Below are 15,267 nucleotides of genomic sequence, written 5' to 3' on the forward strand. Positions count from 1 at the left end.
TCTCAACTGCCCCGCCCCCAGAGGAGAACCCCCCTTCGGGCTCTCTCCGCCCCGCCCACCGGGACACCACGCCCCCCTCCCGGGCTTCTAGGGGACTGTCTACAGGGCTGGAGACGAGGAGCTAAGAGGCAAGCCCCTGGTGAATGGAGGGAGAGAGTAAGTCCCTGGCCAGTCCTGGACACTGAGGCTTGATTGCTAGCTTTCTCTCTCTTTCTCTCTTTCTTTCTCCTCCCCCCCCGCCCCCACCGTGGTAGAGGTTAGCACTCTTTCAGCGTTAAACCCCGGTTCCTCTTTTCCTCCTCCCCCAACCCTTGTCGACCCCCCTTTCCCCTCCCCAATCCTCTTGCCTCCTCCTCCTCCTTTCCCTAGTCCCTCCTCCACTCAACAGTCCTGGGGCTAGCTAGCAGCCAGCCGGGCCAAGAGCGAGGTGGGAAAGAGGCGTAACGGGAAGAAAAGGCTTGTTGGAGAAGTCCCTGACCACTTCCCGGCCCAGGGTTCGAGCCCTAGGAGACGCTGCCCAGTGGGCCCAGCTGGCGGCCAGCCTCCCTGAAAGGAGGGCGGCAGCTCTCTCTCTTCTCTGGCCGGGCCGGTAAGTGAGGGAAAGGAATTGGGGGATCAGCTCCATTCATTCACCGGCGAGCCGGGGAGAGGAGGGGGCATGGAGGAGAGCCCTGGGCTTCTTTGGCCGGGCAGGGAGTACCCCTCTCTGTTCATCAGCCCCGCGGGGGCCCCACCAACGAGTGCGGTGTATTTTTCTGATTTGATTTGGGGGTCTTGGCAGGAGAAACCTGTCCCGAGGAGAGGCGGCGGTGCCCGGGGAGCAGCCGGTGGCCGAGCCAAGCCTGGTAAAGCCCTGCTGTGCTTGCTTGGGATTCCCAGACCGAAGTGGCCTGGGGCTACGGGACAGCGGCTGCTGAGTCCCCTATTGCGGGCAGGCTTTCTCTGGAGTTTGACTCTCACAAAGCTGCTTCGCTCCGACTCGGGAACCTGGGTTGAGAGGAAAGTGGAAGAGAAGGGGGGGGGGGGGTGCTGCCCCTTGCTGAAACCTCAGCAAGCTCCCTCTGGCCGGGGGTAGGGGCCGGAGGGTTGGTGGGAATGGGAAGGAAGCTGCTGCTTCTGCTCTTGGCTCCTCCGCAGAGGCTGCTGTTGCCTGCAAAAGAAATGGAAAAAATTGTTCTGGAACCACTTCCCCCGGGGATGCTTGGGGGAGGCAGATCAGTCCCGCCGGCCGCTCCTCTTGGGCTCTGGCGGCTGCGGGTGGGTGCGTGCTTCTGGTGGTTGCGAACGTGCTCGGTGCGCTCATCTCCGCTGGCGGAGTTGGTCCATCCTGGGCGCCCCGAACACCCAGCTGAAGTTGGGTGCCAGAGCCTTTCCGTACAGTATTGTGTAGGGTTTTAGTCGCGCCTGTTACAAACGCCCCGGCTGCATTTTTGTGGGAAGCGGTGTGATGGGGGTGGGAATGGAGGAGTTGCGGGATGGAAAAAGATGGGCGTGGAGGTGGGGCAGACCACATCTGGGCTGATTGTCTCTGTGGGTTCAGCCTGGGTAAAGGACTGAAAAGCGAATGTGTGTGTGTGTGTTTCTGGATTTATTTAAGCACATGCTTGCTTGCTTTTTTTCCATTTAGCGGTCCAGTGTTCTTTGAACTTGGAAAAACTAAAAGATTCTCACAAATCTTCCTCCAACCCAAACGTGTAGGATTGTTTGAGAAGGGACGAGCTTTTAAGGACTAGAGATGAGAGTTTTCCAAGGCAAAGGGGGCGGGAAAAAGTTCGGGCATGGGTTAAAGACTTTTCCTCTGCTCCCACTACCCCCATCCCAGAACCATTTCCTGTATTTCTCGTTTTCTCCACTGTGATTGTGTCTACAGTTTACCATCAGTGCCTGACTAGAAAATGTGTAACTTTCAAAACAAAACCAACCAGAGAAAAGGCTATGAGCTGCTGCTGTAGGAGGGGAGAGAGTAAACCCCCAATATCCCAGACTGTGGCTTGCATTTATCAGCAGCCCATTGCTTCTGCCTTGTGCACTAATCAGGGATTTCCAACCATTCCATGACTAGTTTTCAAAAGGGAATGGATACTAGGCATTTCCTCTCACAGTATTATTTTACTGGTGTATCTGTTCATTACCTCCCATTTACCTCTGCCCTCCCCAGTGAGGAAGAAGGGAGGGCTAAAAATATATCTAGAAAGTACTAGTGAGAAATGCAAATAGTTCAGGGAACGAGAAATAAAACAGAAATTTATTTCATTTACTTGCACTGTCATTAAGGAAAATCTTAGTGGTAGTGATGCCCTTAAAATTGTTTACCTGGCAGAAATTTGATTCCAAAGTGGATAAACTTTGATGGAATTGGATTACTACCAAATAAAACGGTACCTTTTGATAATGCTTTATGCTTTGAGTGGTAATTTAGATATTGGACGACAGGGATTTTTGTTGCAAGAGATATAGTGAATATTTTACATGGGGAGGGAAGATAATTATTAAGACTAATTAATTAAGAGATACGGGCAGGGTAGGGTCTGAAAGCTGTAAAAATCCACTTTTTCCATAGCAGTCTAATAACCAGTACCAACAGCAGTGATAATGAGCTTTCTAAAAAAGGTCTACTTCAAATGTGACGGGAATTATGAGACGCAAACTGGTCTCAGACAACAGGACGGTAGATGCAATCCATTGTGGATAAGTGCAAAGTAATGCATGTTGAAAACAGTAATTTACACTGCTCATTTATGCTGATGGATTCTGAATTAGTGATAATCTCCCGAGGAAAAGTGTGGAGTGATGAATTAAGAGTTTTACTGCATACTATTCTGCCAAAATGAATAAATTATGAGTTTATTGTAAAAGTAACATGGAAAAGTATCTCCATTAGGAGTGTTTTCTTTGCCTTGACTGATGGGTTATAACTTCTAAACTTTTGTCTGTGCATTAGCACAGTCCTCTGTCCTTGGAAGAAACTCTTTCCTCACTTTTGAAAGTTGAAATCCTCCTTTAGGGCTCAGGCTAGGTGCTGCTCCTTCATGAGGTTTTCCCCCACTCCTGCTGAAAGTGGTCTCTCCCCAATCAGATTTTTCTATAGCACTTTGCATTGAACTCTTTACCCCATCTCACCTATTTGTGTACATGTCATTGTGTCCCACCCCAACTGTAGGACAGAGGACTAGCTCATTTGTTTTTCATCTTTGAAGCCCATTTCTGACACTACTTATGTGGCCTTGGACAGGTCAACTTCACTTGGCCTCAGTTTCCTCAACTGTAAAAAAGGGATTGGATTTGATGGCTGCTGAGGTCCCTTCCAATTTTTTGAACTAGAATCCTGTGGCTCTCAGTACCAAAAACATTCTAGGCACTTAATAAGTCTTTGTTGCATTAATTACCAAGTTTTTGTGCAGACCTGTGATTTGGTCAGTGTGCAGGCAGCTTGTAAAGAGGGAACTCCATTGCCTAATGTACATCAGCAATTGTTCACCTTCCCTGCTGAGAAAGTTGCCTGGATAAATTGCACAGGGGCACTTGGAGGTTAAATTACTTTCCCAGGGCCCTGCAGTTGCTACGTATCAGAGGTGAGACTTAAACAACTGGGTTGTCCTAACCCATGTTATCCTGACTGTATACTATGACAAGCACCTTCCTTCTCTGATACTCTTTTTCCCTTAGTTTTCTGGACAGGGTCCTATTGGGGTTGTCTCCCTATCTGTCAGACTGATCTCTCTGTCTCCTTTGCAGGTTCATCCTCCATGCCTTTTCCTGTGCAGGCAGGTTTACCTCTGGGCCCTTTTCTGGGCCCTCTCCTCTCTTCTTCTCTTTTGGTGATCAGAGGCGGCTAGGTGGCACTGTGGCTACAGAGCACTGGATCTAGAGTCAGGAAGACCTGAATTCAAATCCAGCCTTCAGATACTGGCTGCAGGACCCTAAGCAGTCAACTGACCCAGACCGCTGTCTGCCTCAGTTTCTTTTCTTGTACATTGTTGTGAGGTTCAAATGAGGTATTTGTAGAGTGCTTAGTACAGTAGCTGGCCCATTGTAGGTGCTTAAGAAATTCTTGTTTCATTCCTTCCTCCTAAGTATTCAACTGTTATCCCTATGTAATAACTTCCAGAACTATATATTCAGCCTTCATTTCTCCCCTGAGCTCCAGTCCCTGGTTGACAGTTCCTCCTGAATGTTCCATTGGTGGATCCAACTCATTATGCCCAAATCAGAAATCATTTTCTTTCCCTTCCCCCTAGTTTGCCTGTTTCTGTCTAGGGCACAGAGGTTCTCCTTGTCACTAGGCTCCCTTGACTTTTCACACTCCCTCCAATCCAGTTAAGCCTTATAGACTCCCACTTCCTTGCCATCCCTCCCATGCACCACTTTCTTTCCCCTCATACCACAACCACCTTTGTCATCACCTCTCACCTAGACAGCATTGTAAAAGCCTCCCAATTAGGCTCCCTCTATCCAGGTCTCTTCCCTCTCTATTCTCTAGAAAATGGCCAAATTGGTAGTCCTAAAAGCATAGGTCTGACCACATCAGTCTCCAGTTCAAGAAACTTCAACTGTTCTCCTTTGCCCTCGGGATAAAATAAAAATTCTTCTGTTTGGCATTTAAAGTCTTATACATTCTGGCTCTAGACTATTTTTCCCCTTTTACTTGGGCTAATTGCATATTATTCCTCTTCACAGACTGTTCTGGCTTAACTAGCCTCAATAAATGTTCCTTATACATAGATTCTTTCATGCCTATGCTGTAATGTTCTCCATATCACCTCCACTTCTTGGAGCTCCTAATGCCCATCAAGGCTCAGTTTAAATATATCTTCAAGATGCCTTTCCCTTAGTCTCCCTCAGTGGTTAGCCCTACCCCCAATAGTGTACATTTATTGTCTATATTTTCTATACGTGCTCTTTTGTGGGCAGCTAGGTGGCACCATAGTGCACACAGCCCAGGGCCTGGAGACTGGGAGACTCACAGCCCTCAGTTCAAATCTCACCTCAGACACTGTGTGACCCTGGGCAAGTCACTTAACCCTCTTGGCCTCAGTTTCCTCATCTGTAAAATGAACTGGAGAAGGAAATGGAAAACCATTCTAGTATCTTTGCTAAGAAAACCTTAAAAGGGGGTCATGAGGAGTTAGGCATGACCGAAAAACAGCTGAACAACAAACTCTTTGGTGAACATTTTGTATACCCCCAGCAGGATGGAAAGTCCTTGAGAACAAGGTCTCTTGTGTTTGCATCCCGAGCATCTAATCCAGTGCTGGGCACTGAGTAGGCATTAAATAAAAGCTTGCTTACTTCATCGAGACGAACCTGACTTCTCAAAGGTCGTGTTGGTGAAACAGATGCAGGTCCTTGCAAATTGGAAGATGTTCAAGGACAGCAATGGATTGTGTGCCCACTGTCTGAGCACAGCCCTTGGCCAAGGGTCGAGAGGTTTATCAACAAGTCACCTACAAGGTGGCGAATTTTTTGGCTTACGGAGATTGATTACTAAGGCATGGAGGGCTTTCAATCTGCAACTCGCATTGGTCAGTAGAGAGATTATATACTGAAATGTAATCATGTTGAAGTAAAAAAGAGGCCTAGGATAATAAGGTGGTGCTGTGGATAGAATGATGGGCCTGGAGTCAGGAAGGCTCATCTTCCTGAGTTCAAATCCAGCCTCAGATGCTTACTAGGTGTGGGACCCTGGGAAAATCACTTCATCCTGTTTGCCTCAGTTTCCTCATCTGGAAAATGAGCTGGAGGAAATGGCAAACCACTCCATTATCTTTGCGAAGAAAACCCAAATGGGGTCACAAAGAGTTGGGCATGACTGAAATGACTCAACGACAATAAAAACCTTTAAACTAATGCCCTTATATCCTCTACATCATGAATATTGTAGGAATCAAGTTGCACATAATGCATGTTGAGATAAATATGAATTATTATTCAATTTTTTTGCATTCTAGTTTTTTTGAAAGCTGATAATCAACACATAGGATAGATAGATAGATGATAGAGGTATACATATATGTACATATATTTGGCAATCCCTAGTTTATTAAAATACTAAATTAACCAGAAAGCTCCATTCCTCAACCATCCTACAGAGTGTCCCTAAAGTCTGGATACATAGGAAAATCGATGGCAATGTGGAGTTATTGCCTCGAGTTCACGTGAATCTTGCAAAGCGCATCAACCTTTGCATCACAAATGATGGAAATCATACTGAAGATGTTATTTGTTAATATTCCAATTAAATAAAATGTTGTTGAAAACTTCACTCATTTCATCTCTTGAAAATAGGCATGTGTCCAGACTTTAGGAACACCCTGGTAGACAGACACAGGAGTGGGGTGCATAGAGAAGCTACTCAGGAAATATTTTAGCCCGGTTAATCAGTCAGCTAACAAGCATTTATTAAGCGCTTACTGGTACCTTAGACTACCCCCTTAGGAGCCCACCTCCAATTCTGGGTTCTAATAGGTGAACCTTCCCCTTATCGTGCCCTAGATCAGGCTGCTACCTCACCTGCCATCTCTCCCCTTGCTTCTCCCCTTTCTACTTCTCCATTATGTCTTCTGCTATTAAAATATAAGCTCCATGAGGATAGAGACTATATGATTTATTTGCATGATCAATTAACATAGTGCTTGGCACATAGTAAGTCCGTAATAAATGTTTATGTAGGTATATATGCATCTATCTATGCATCCATCTGTCTATCTGTGACAAACTAGGATTCTAAGAACCAAAAGGGGGAAAAAAGTGTTATCAACACACAGTCATTGAAAGCTGAAGGTAGGAGGCCAAAACATCATTCATTCATTCAACAAACAGTTATTAAGTCCTTGCTACTGTTGGAGGTCCTGGGAACACAAAAGGTGGGGGGAAGTGTGTTTTTATTGGGGGAAAAACAATAGCTACACCAAAAATTAAATACTAAAGATATATAAAGTAATACAAAGTAACTCTGGGGTAGGCTTAGTGCTGGGGTCAGGAAGACAAAGGTATTGGCAACTCCATCAAGATAACCTTCCTGGAGGGGGTAGTGATTAAGGTGAATTGGGGATTATACTCAGCACAAGTAAGGAGTGTGTGCATTCCAGGCGTGAGAGACACTTATCCTCCCTCCATCTTAGCTTCTATTCCTGTAAAATGAGGGGACTGGATTAGATAGCCCTTGAGGACTACTCCAGTCCTATGACCTATGACCCAAAGGAGAATAGTGAGTATGGGGAATGGCAAGAGGGCAAATCAACTACAACAGTGAGATGGAGAATAATGGGTAATAAATCCAGGAAGCCCATTTCCTCAGCTATCACCCAATGGCATCACTCCACAAGAGGCGAGGCTGGCCTGAGCGCTGCTTGAATCTCTCCCCTGTTATCATAGAAAATGTGACAGATAAGGTGAAAGAAAAGCTGGGTGACTGCTCCCTGCTAGCTTTTAAGGTTTTCAAGGCCTACAACCCAAGTGTTGTTACTTTGTTGTTTCAGTGTCTGACTCTTCATGACCCCATTTGGGGTTTTCTTGGCAGAGATACCGGAGTGGTTTGCCATTTCCTTCTCCAGCTCAGTTTCCAGATTAGCAAACTGAGGCAAACAGGGTTAAATGACTTGTCCAGGGTCACACAGCTCATAAGGGTCTGAGGCCGAATTTGAACTCAGGTATTCCTGACTTCAGTAATCTACTCTATCTGATGTACCACCTAGCTGCCCCTACAACAACAGTGACCCAAATAGGGCTGGGCTTATTGCATATGATTCTCCATATTCCTCATACTCAACATTGTCCTTTAGATCATAGGATACATAGTCTATATATCCTACATATCGGCAGTCTCTAGGTCTACGGCTGGATTGGGTCAGACAAAAGTGAGAATGAAGGATATAGTGGGAAAGGAAATGCTAAGCAGTTATCTGACTAGAAGTCAGTGCTCGGATAGGACTGAGAATGGGTCTGTGAATATACCCCGGGTCAGAGAGAGATGGGAAATGGGAAATGAGTAAGCAGGAGGTATAGAACAGGGTTGAGGCTGGGAGCAGGACCAGGGTTGAAAGTGGGTCACTGAAGAAATATTTTTTAAAAAAATTTTTACTCCAGCTATTCAACACATCGCTCTACAACCCCAGTAAGGAGCTCCAAGGGTCCCTTTAGTATTTACTCAGGTGTCACTAGATTTAATTGTTATTAAATAGGTTGTTTTGGAATATTGCTTCGCTCTCACTTTTTTAATTTGCTTTGTCGTCTTAACCCTGAGCACATGGTAAGATTTTCCACAATGGGAACTACATTTTACATTCTTTTGAATTTTACTCTCCACTAAATGGATGCCTGGTAAATATTGTTGCCTGTGAGATGATGATGACGATGATGATGATGATGGTGATGATGATAAATAGCAAGTATTTGCATGGAGCTTTCAGGTTTGCAAAGTACTTTACAAAAACCTCTTTTTATCTTCACAGCGACCCTGAGCAGTAGGTGCTATTATTATTTTCATGTCCATTTTACAGATGAGAAAATTGAGGCTGAAGAAAACTAAGTGACTTACCAGAGTCGTAAAGCTCCTAAGTGTCAGAGACTGGATTTGAATTCAGATTTCCTTAACTTTATCCACTGGGTCACGTAGCCGTCTCTGCGCAATGCAAGCATGTATATGAAACACTAAATAGACTGACAAAAACCCAATATTATAATGATTGCCCAATTAGTGTAGTAATCCTACATTTGGGATCTTTACCTACACTGAGAATAGACTATATAGTAACCCCCAAGATCCTCTTTCATACCCAACTTCAACTACTCATATTTCACCATATCTTCTTCCCCCTTCAGCACTGAGAAGAGAATGCAGTGTATCATTTACCAGATTTAAAGATGAAATCGGTCAAGACCTATATCTGGATCCTGCCTATCTTGACAGTGATTGGTTGGGGTCAAGTCACTTGATTTCTCTGAGACTCATCTAACAACATTATTATCATTATTATTAATTATTATTATTGTTCAAGCATATCCAAAAGACCCTACTGTTCAAGAAATCGACACTAAATAATAAAGTTTCTACAAACACTTAAACTCCACACATTTTATCTCACACAGTCCTAACAACACTGGGAGGCAGATATTTTTATCCCCATCTTATAGATGAATGGGAAGGAAATGAGGCAAAGAAAGAGGTTTGCAAGGCATCTAGATATATTCCAAATGGCTGCACAATTTATGAAGGAGTTTAGATTGGCTGATATACCTTCAGTTATAAACTGCTAAATTTTATACTTTCCCACATAATTTCCTCATAGAGTAACAAATAACTTGTTTGAGGTGCACTGACTTGGCAAACTCTATTCTACAGTATATAGGTGTCCCCAAAGACTTAGTTCAGTTTTAAGCTATTAAAAAAAGCCAAGAATGAAGAAGGCAAAACAGACCTCTGAACAGCCAAAAATAGATATCACAAGATCCCTACCACTAGTAAAGTTTGTACACTTTGTTCCTGGGAAGGCTTATTGGACCGTCATTCAGAACTTATTTACTCCTGTTTTAGATATAATTCTAACAAGTTTACTTATCTGATTTCCCAGCTCACATCAGTCTATAAAGAACAAATTGTGAACAAAGTGAAGAGAGGTCAGCTACTTGAGGCAGATCCATTAAGAGAAGGAAGAAGTAACAGCTGACGGTAGCAAGAAAGGAAAAATGGAAAATTATTCAAAGCAAATGCAAGAACTCGAAAAGGATACCAGTCTGGTGGATATTTATTATAGGGGCAGATAGTACCACATACTTTAAGAGCCTCCGTGGGTACCCTTGTATTACCACATGGTACACAATGAAGTCATCTAAAGATGACCCTGAGTCATAGAAAGGCTATAAATATTTAGTATCTTCTGTTAAAAAAAGGTATAGTAGTATAGTTTAGAAAGATTTCTATCAAAAAAAATTAGCACTTTACAGATTTGGGACCTTAAAAGAATAATATCATCTGGAAATTCACTTCGGTAGAATAGCCCAGCAGGACAATGCCGAATAAAGATGTCTTATTATAGAGAGATTACATGTGCACTCATGTTTCATTCCTTGAAATTTTAGAATTAAAAAAATTTGTTTAGCCATTTTATTTTGGAGAGAGGGTTAAAAAAACCCCAGTTTATCTCATGTATTAGTTACTTTATTAGCTGTTTTCTCTTTTTACATGTTATCCTTCCTAACCTTGTACTTGGACCTTGGCAGATAAATGAAGGAGAAACTCAGTGTATTTAATCTTTTTACACTGACATGTCCTCTTATTGGTTTAGAATAGTTTATTATTATCGATTGAGTCTTCTAAGAAGTTTTATAAGCAATATTTGGAAAAGCATTTAAGTTAAACTTTTAAATAACATATTTACTTGTGCTAGGACTTTGAAGGTGACATTTAGAAGGGTGTAACAACCAGATCAATATTTGATTGAGTTCCTGAAAAAACAGTTCCTGAAAATGATGTGCAGTTACAGTATTGAAGGGGAGAATGTTTACAAATGTCAAAGATTCATTTAGGGCACTCTTTTATAGTTCTTTAACTGGAATCTAATTTGAAAGCAGGGGCAGCTAGGTGGTGCAGCAGATACAGCATGCAGCTGAAGTCAGGAAAACTTGAGTTCAAATCTGGCCCCAGACACTTACTAGCTATGTGACCTTGGGCAAGTCACTTAACCTTGGTTGCCTCAGTTTCTTCATCTGTAAAATGAGCTGGAGAAGGAAACGGCAAACCACTCCAGTGTCTTTGCCAAGAAAACCCCAAATGGGATCATGAAGAGCCAGGCATGACTGAAAACAATCAAACAAAACAACAGTGTGAAAGTAGAAGTTACCCTTTTCTTCTGTATTCATTCATGGTTTTAATGACACAAGTAGTTTAGAGATATATCTTCTGTACAAGCTGATACAGAGGGTATAGTGTAGGGCAGATTGGAAGAGGACAGGATGGGATCTCAGCCTAGACCAAGGTATGGAACAAAGAGTAAGACATTTTTCAAGAATGAACTTTTTAGAAAATATGTTTGTATGCTTGGAATGTCTCTGAAAGCCTCACAGATTCCAATCTTCAGCCAAGAAACCCAAATATTCGCAGGTTACCTTTGGATGATTGATGGCTATTTGTGTACATGTTGCAGCAGATGGTAAAGATGATGCCTCTAACACGCAGTAGATCATATGAATATAAGAAAATCCTACAGTCATAATCTCCGTGCCTTCTATGGACTGTTCCAGGTGCTGGTTTTGTAGACAAAAATGCCCTCAAAGGTTTGTTACTATTTAAAAAAATAATTTGGACTATATACATCTCATTAAAAGATTAACGATTACCTTTTGGGATCTAGTTCTACACAGAAAAGCATGTATGAATATACTTTTGTTCTTACTCTGTTTATTCTTTGAATGGTCCTCTTAAGATTTCCTTCATCATTTTCCAGGATTAATTATTAGTTGTATGTATTCAATTCAATCAGTAAACATTTATTAAGCACCTACTATGTGTCAAGTACAGTGGTAAGCGCTGGAGGTACAAAAAGAGGCAAAAGACAGTCCCTGACCTCATAGAGCGTACTCCAAAATCTGTAGTTCTCTGGTTTATAAAGCATGTTATTCCATAAGTGAATTTGCTTCTGAATCCTTGTTAAGGTAATTCCTTCAAATGCCTAGTTTCTTTACTCTGTTGTTTGATTTTGCCTTTTCTTAGATGTTCCAGGTATTTTATCAAGTTGTCAAGAAAGTGGAAGGTGTGAGCAATGCAGAGAAGTCGCAGCTATTAGAGAGACAGAAGCAAAGTTCAGTTGTAAATGGTATTAGCAGCCAGTGAGGTTGCAGGGCGCTCAGTATCCTCACCTTGCAGAGGAAAGGGGGAACGTAGGCATGGACTCCAGGGACAGATTCCTGTAGGGAATCCCACTTGAAAAGATGCAAAAATGAACTCTTCTAATGTTTCCTAGGGTCATATGTGTCTACAGCTGGAAGGGACCATCAACATTGTCTAGTGCAGATTTGTTCTATGAAGTCTGGATTCAGTCAAAGGCCACACTTGAGAACCTAGAGCGCCGCATGTGGCCTCGAGGCCGCAGGTTCCCCACCCCAATAGTGGAAAATGAGGGGTCATTTTATGGATGAGAAAACTAATAATTGACAGTAATTGGCAAAGCTGGGAATGGCTCCCTTGTTTTCTAACTCAAAGCCAGCATCTTTTCCACTGGACCAAGGTGCTTTCAGCAGTAAAAGACCATTGGTGACTCTGACACTGGTTCATTGCCTCTCTGTGTGACAGAATTAGTTCAAGTACAAGTAACATTTGGGAGCAATCTTTTTTGGGGGGGAACAAAGGAATCAAAAGGGCAGCTAGGTAGCACAGTGGTTAGAACGCAGGACCTGGAATCAGGAAGACTCTTCTACCTGAGTTCAAATCCAGCCTCAGAGAATTACCAGCCAGATGGCCCTGGGCAAGTCACCTCACCCTGTTTGCCTCAGTTTCCTCATCTGTCAAGTGAGCTAGAGAAGGAAATGGTGATCCACTCCAGTATCTTTGCTTAGAAAACCCCAAATGGGGTGATGAAGAGTTGGACACTAAGCAAGTGAACAAAAACAGGAAGCAGAAGGGATCAGGAAGCAGTCCTCTTTGCGACGGGTGGGCTCACACACACGCCATCCATTACTAGCCCCACTCTCCCGTTCTGGGGTTACAGAAACAATGTCATGGGGTGGAAAAAGCATTGAGCATTCAGATTCGGCATTGAGATTCAAGAGAGACCCAGGTTTGAATCTCAAACTTTCTAGTTGTCTGTCCATGGGCGAATCATTTCAACCTCTCAGTTTCCTCCTCCGTAAAATGGGGATAACGACCAAACGACCTCACTCATAGATTTGTTGTGAAACTCTGGAAAGCGCGATGTACATGGGAACTACCGCTGACCACTCTGAGGGCATTAGTTGTCTGGAGAGGACACTCAGTGGGTGTTTCTAGTATTTGTGCTGTGCTGGGGGAGTGAGGCCTTGCCACCAGTGTGTCCTTGTAGTCTGTGGGAGGAGTTGGTACAGAGTCTGGGGAAAAGAGAAAAATTTCATGACACTGCCCAGTGACCGCTGCCTGAAGGATATAATAGGGAAAGGGAGGGGAAGGGAATAATAAGCATTTATATAGCACCTACTATGTGCCAGACACTGCGTACAAATATTGTGTCATTTGAGTACTCTCAGAGCTCTCCCTTTTCAGAAGAGCATTGCCTGCATACAGAGACTTTACTTTCTGAGTGGAGAAAGTATATGGGGAAATACTAAGGCGGGGAAATTTGAAATGCTTCATTTTTAATAATAGTAATTGGTAATAAAAATGCTAAGTAAGTAAAAATTAAACATGGTGGTGAAGGGCTAACCTAATTGGTAGAGAGGCAGCTGGCATGGTAGGTAGAGATCTGGCCTTGACCTGGGTTCACACTTTGCCTCTCACATACTGGCTATGAAACTTTGGGCGTTACCTAGGCCCTTGGTGCTCTGGGAAACCCTCTTAAGGCTGACTCTTAAGTTGTAGAACAGGTGCCCATGTCCTTTGGTAGAGGGCCGTTCCTCATGGAAAGCTGCTGACCACTAATGAAAGCACAGGAATGGACTAAAGAAACCCAACTCATGCAGAAAACTGGGGTTGGGGTCAAGATACAATGTTAGCGGGAGGACAGGAAAGGTCAAGGAAGGCTCTGATACCCTCAGGCACAGATATTAACATAAGATACTGAGGAAATATCTACTGGATTGGAGTCTGAAGGAAGCCCTTGGAATGTGAGTGTACATGGGATAAAAATATGGCTGCATTGATTAACGAATGTGTGCCAGCTTAGAGGGAGGTCTTTGGTGTCAAATGAAAGAATATTTGTAAAAAGTGCTTAGCACAATGCCTGGCACATAGTAGGTGCTATCTAAGTGCTTTTTCCCTCCCTTTATTCCCTTTCCTTTCAAAGAGCTTTTGTTTATTGCTCAGTGTAACTGGCCTGGCAGTGTCAGAGGAGGGAAGGGCGCCTATATATTTCCTACTTAGAAAGGTGGAAAGACAGGACCTGGCAACTGATTGGCTATGGGGAGAGGGTGGTATTTTACATAGCTGGTTTCACATAGTGGTGCTTTACATAGCTGCATCTGTTATAGCAATATTTTGTTGTTTCCTTCGGTGGTAATTTATTGGTAATATAATGTCTATGTGGTACCTACTGTATGCCAGGCACTGGGAACAATGGAGAAGTTAGTCAGCAGAACTTGTATTCTCCTGACTGGTATGCCTAGAAACATCCCCCTTCGGTGCAATGAGAACAGAGGTAGGAAGGCCCCTAATCTTGGTGGTAGGATATTACTGGGTGGTTCAGTGGGTACAGCACTGGACCTCAAATTAGGAAAACCTGAGTTCAAATTCAGCCTCAGATACTAGCTTGTGTGACCCAGGGCAATTCACATAACTGCTGGCTGCCTCAGTTTCCTCAGCATAATGATAGCACCTACCTCCCAGGGTTGTGTGGTTAAAATGAGATATTTGTCAAGCCCTTTTCAAACCTCAAAGCACTGTATAAATGCTAGCTTTTATTTGTTTGTTCAGTATTCCTTTTTTTGTCTGGCCTTGTAGGGTGCCTAAAAGTAAAATCCCTGTAGCCGTAGTGATCTATTAGGAAGAGCACAGGCTGGAGAGTCTAGGTACCTGGTTCCCATTTCTTCTCCTTCACTAACTATGCTAACTTGTCTGGATGTCATGGTGTGGATAGAGCACAGGACTTGGAGACAGGAAGACCTAAGTCTGAATCCTGTCTCTATGATCCTGAGCAAGTCACTCAGCCTCAGTTTCCTCCTCTGTAAAATAGGGGGTATTAATAGCACCTCCTTTGTCATGAGGATCAAATGAGATCCTATTTCTAAAGCATTTTGCAAACCTTAAAAGTACTTTATAGATGTTGGCTATTATTACCGTCATTATTATCTGTAAATGTGGAGGCGGTATGGTGTAGTGGGTAGAGAACTGGCCTTATGGCCAGGAAGACCTGAGTTCAAAGTTCCCCCTCTGACATATACTGGCCATGTGATCCTGAACGAGTCAAGGGTTCCACTCTCCTCCCAATCCACCAGGCTCCAGGCCTATGTGTCACCCTCAACTCTTCATTCTCTCTCACCACCCCTTCCCCACAGCCAATCAGTTGTCACGTCTTTCCACCTTTCTAAGTAAGAAATATAGCGGCCCCCTTTCCTCCTCTGACACTGCCACCACCCTGGTGCCAGGCC

At 43.6% G+C, this 15,267-nt stretch overlaps 1 protein-coding gene across 1 annotated transcript in view; it reads left to right on the forward strand.

Moving 5' to 3' along the window:
• The first annotated feature begins 412 nt into the window (after positions 1-412).
• The window catches only part of LHFPL2 (LHFPL tetraspan subfamily member 2), a 243,455-nt gene continuing 228,600 nt past the window's right edge, over positions 413-15,267 (forward strand). The window contains exon 1 of the mRNA XM_036767049.1: positions 413-589. The gene's annotated coding sequence lies outside the window, so the exon portion shown is untranslated. The remainder of the gene's footprint in view (positions 590-15,267) is intronic.

This window comes from Trichosurus vulpecula, chromosome 1, assembly GCF_011100635.1.
Source record: "Trichosurus vulpecula isolate mTriVul1 chromosome 1, mTriVul1.pri, whole genome shotgun sequence".
NCBI classification, from domain to species: domain Eukaryota; kingdom Metazoa; phylum Chordata; class Mammalia; order Diprotodontia; family Phalangeridae; genus Trichosurus; species Trichosurus vulpecula.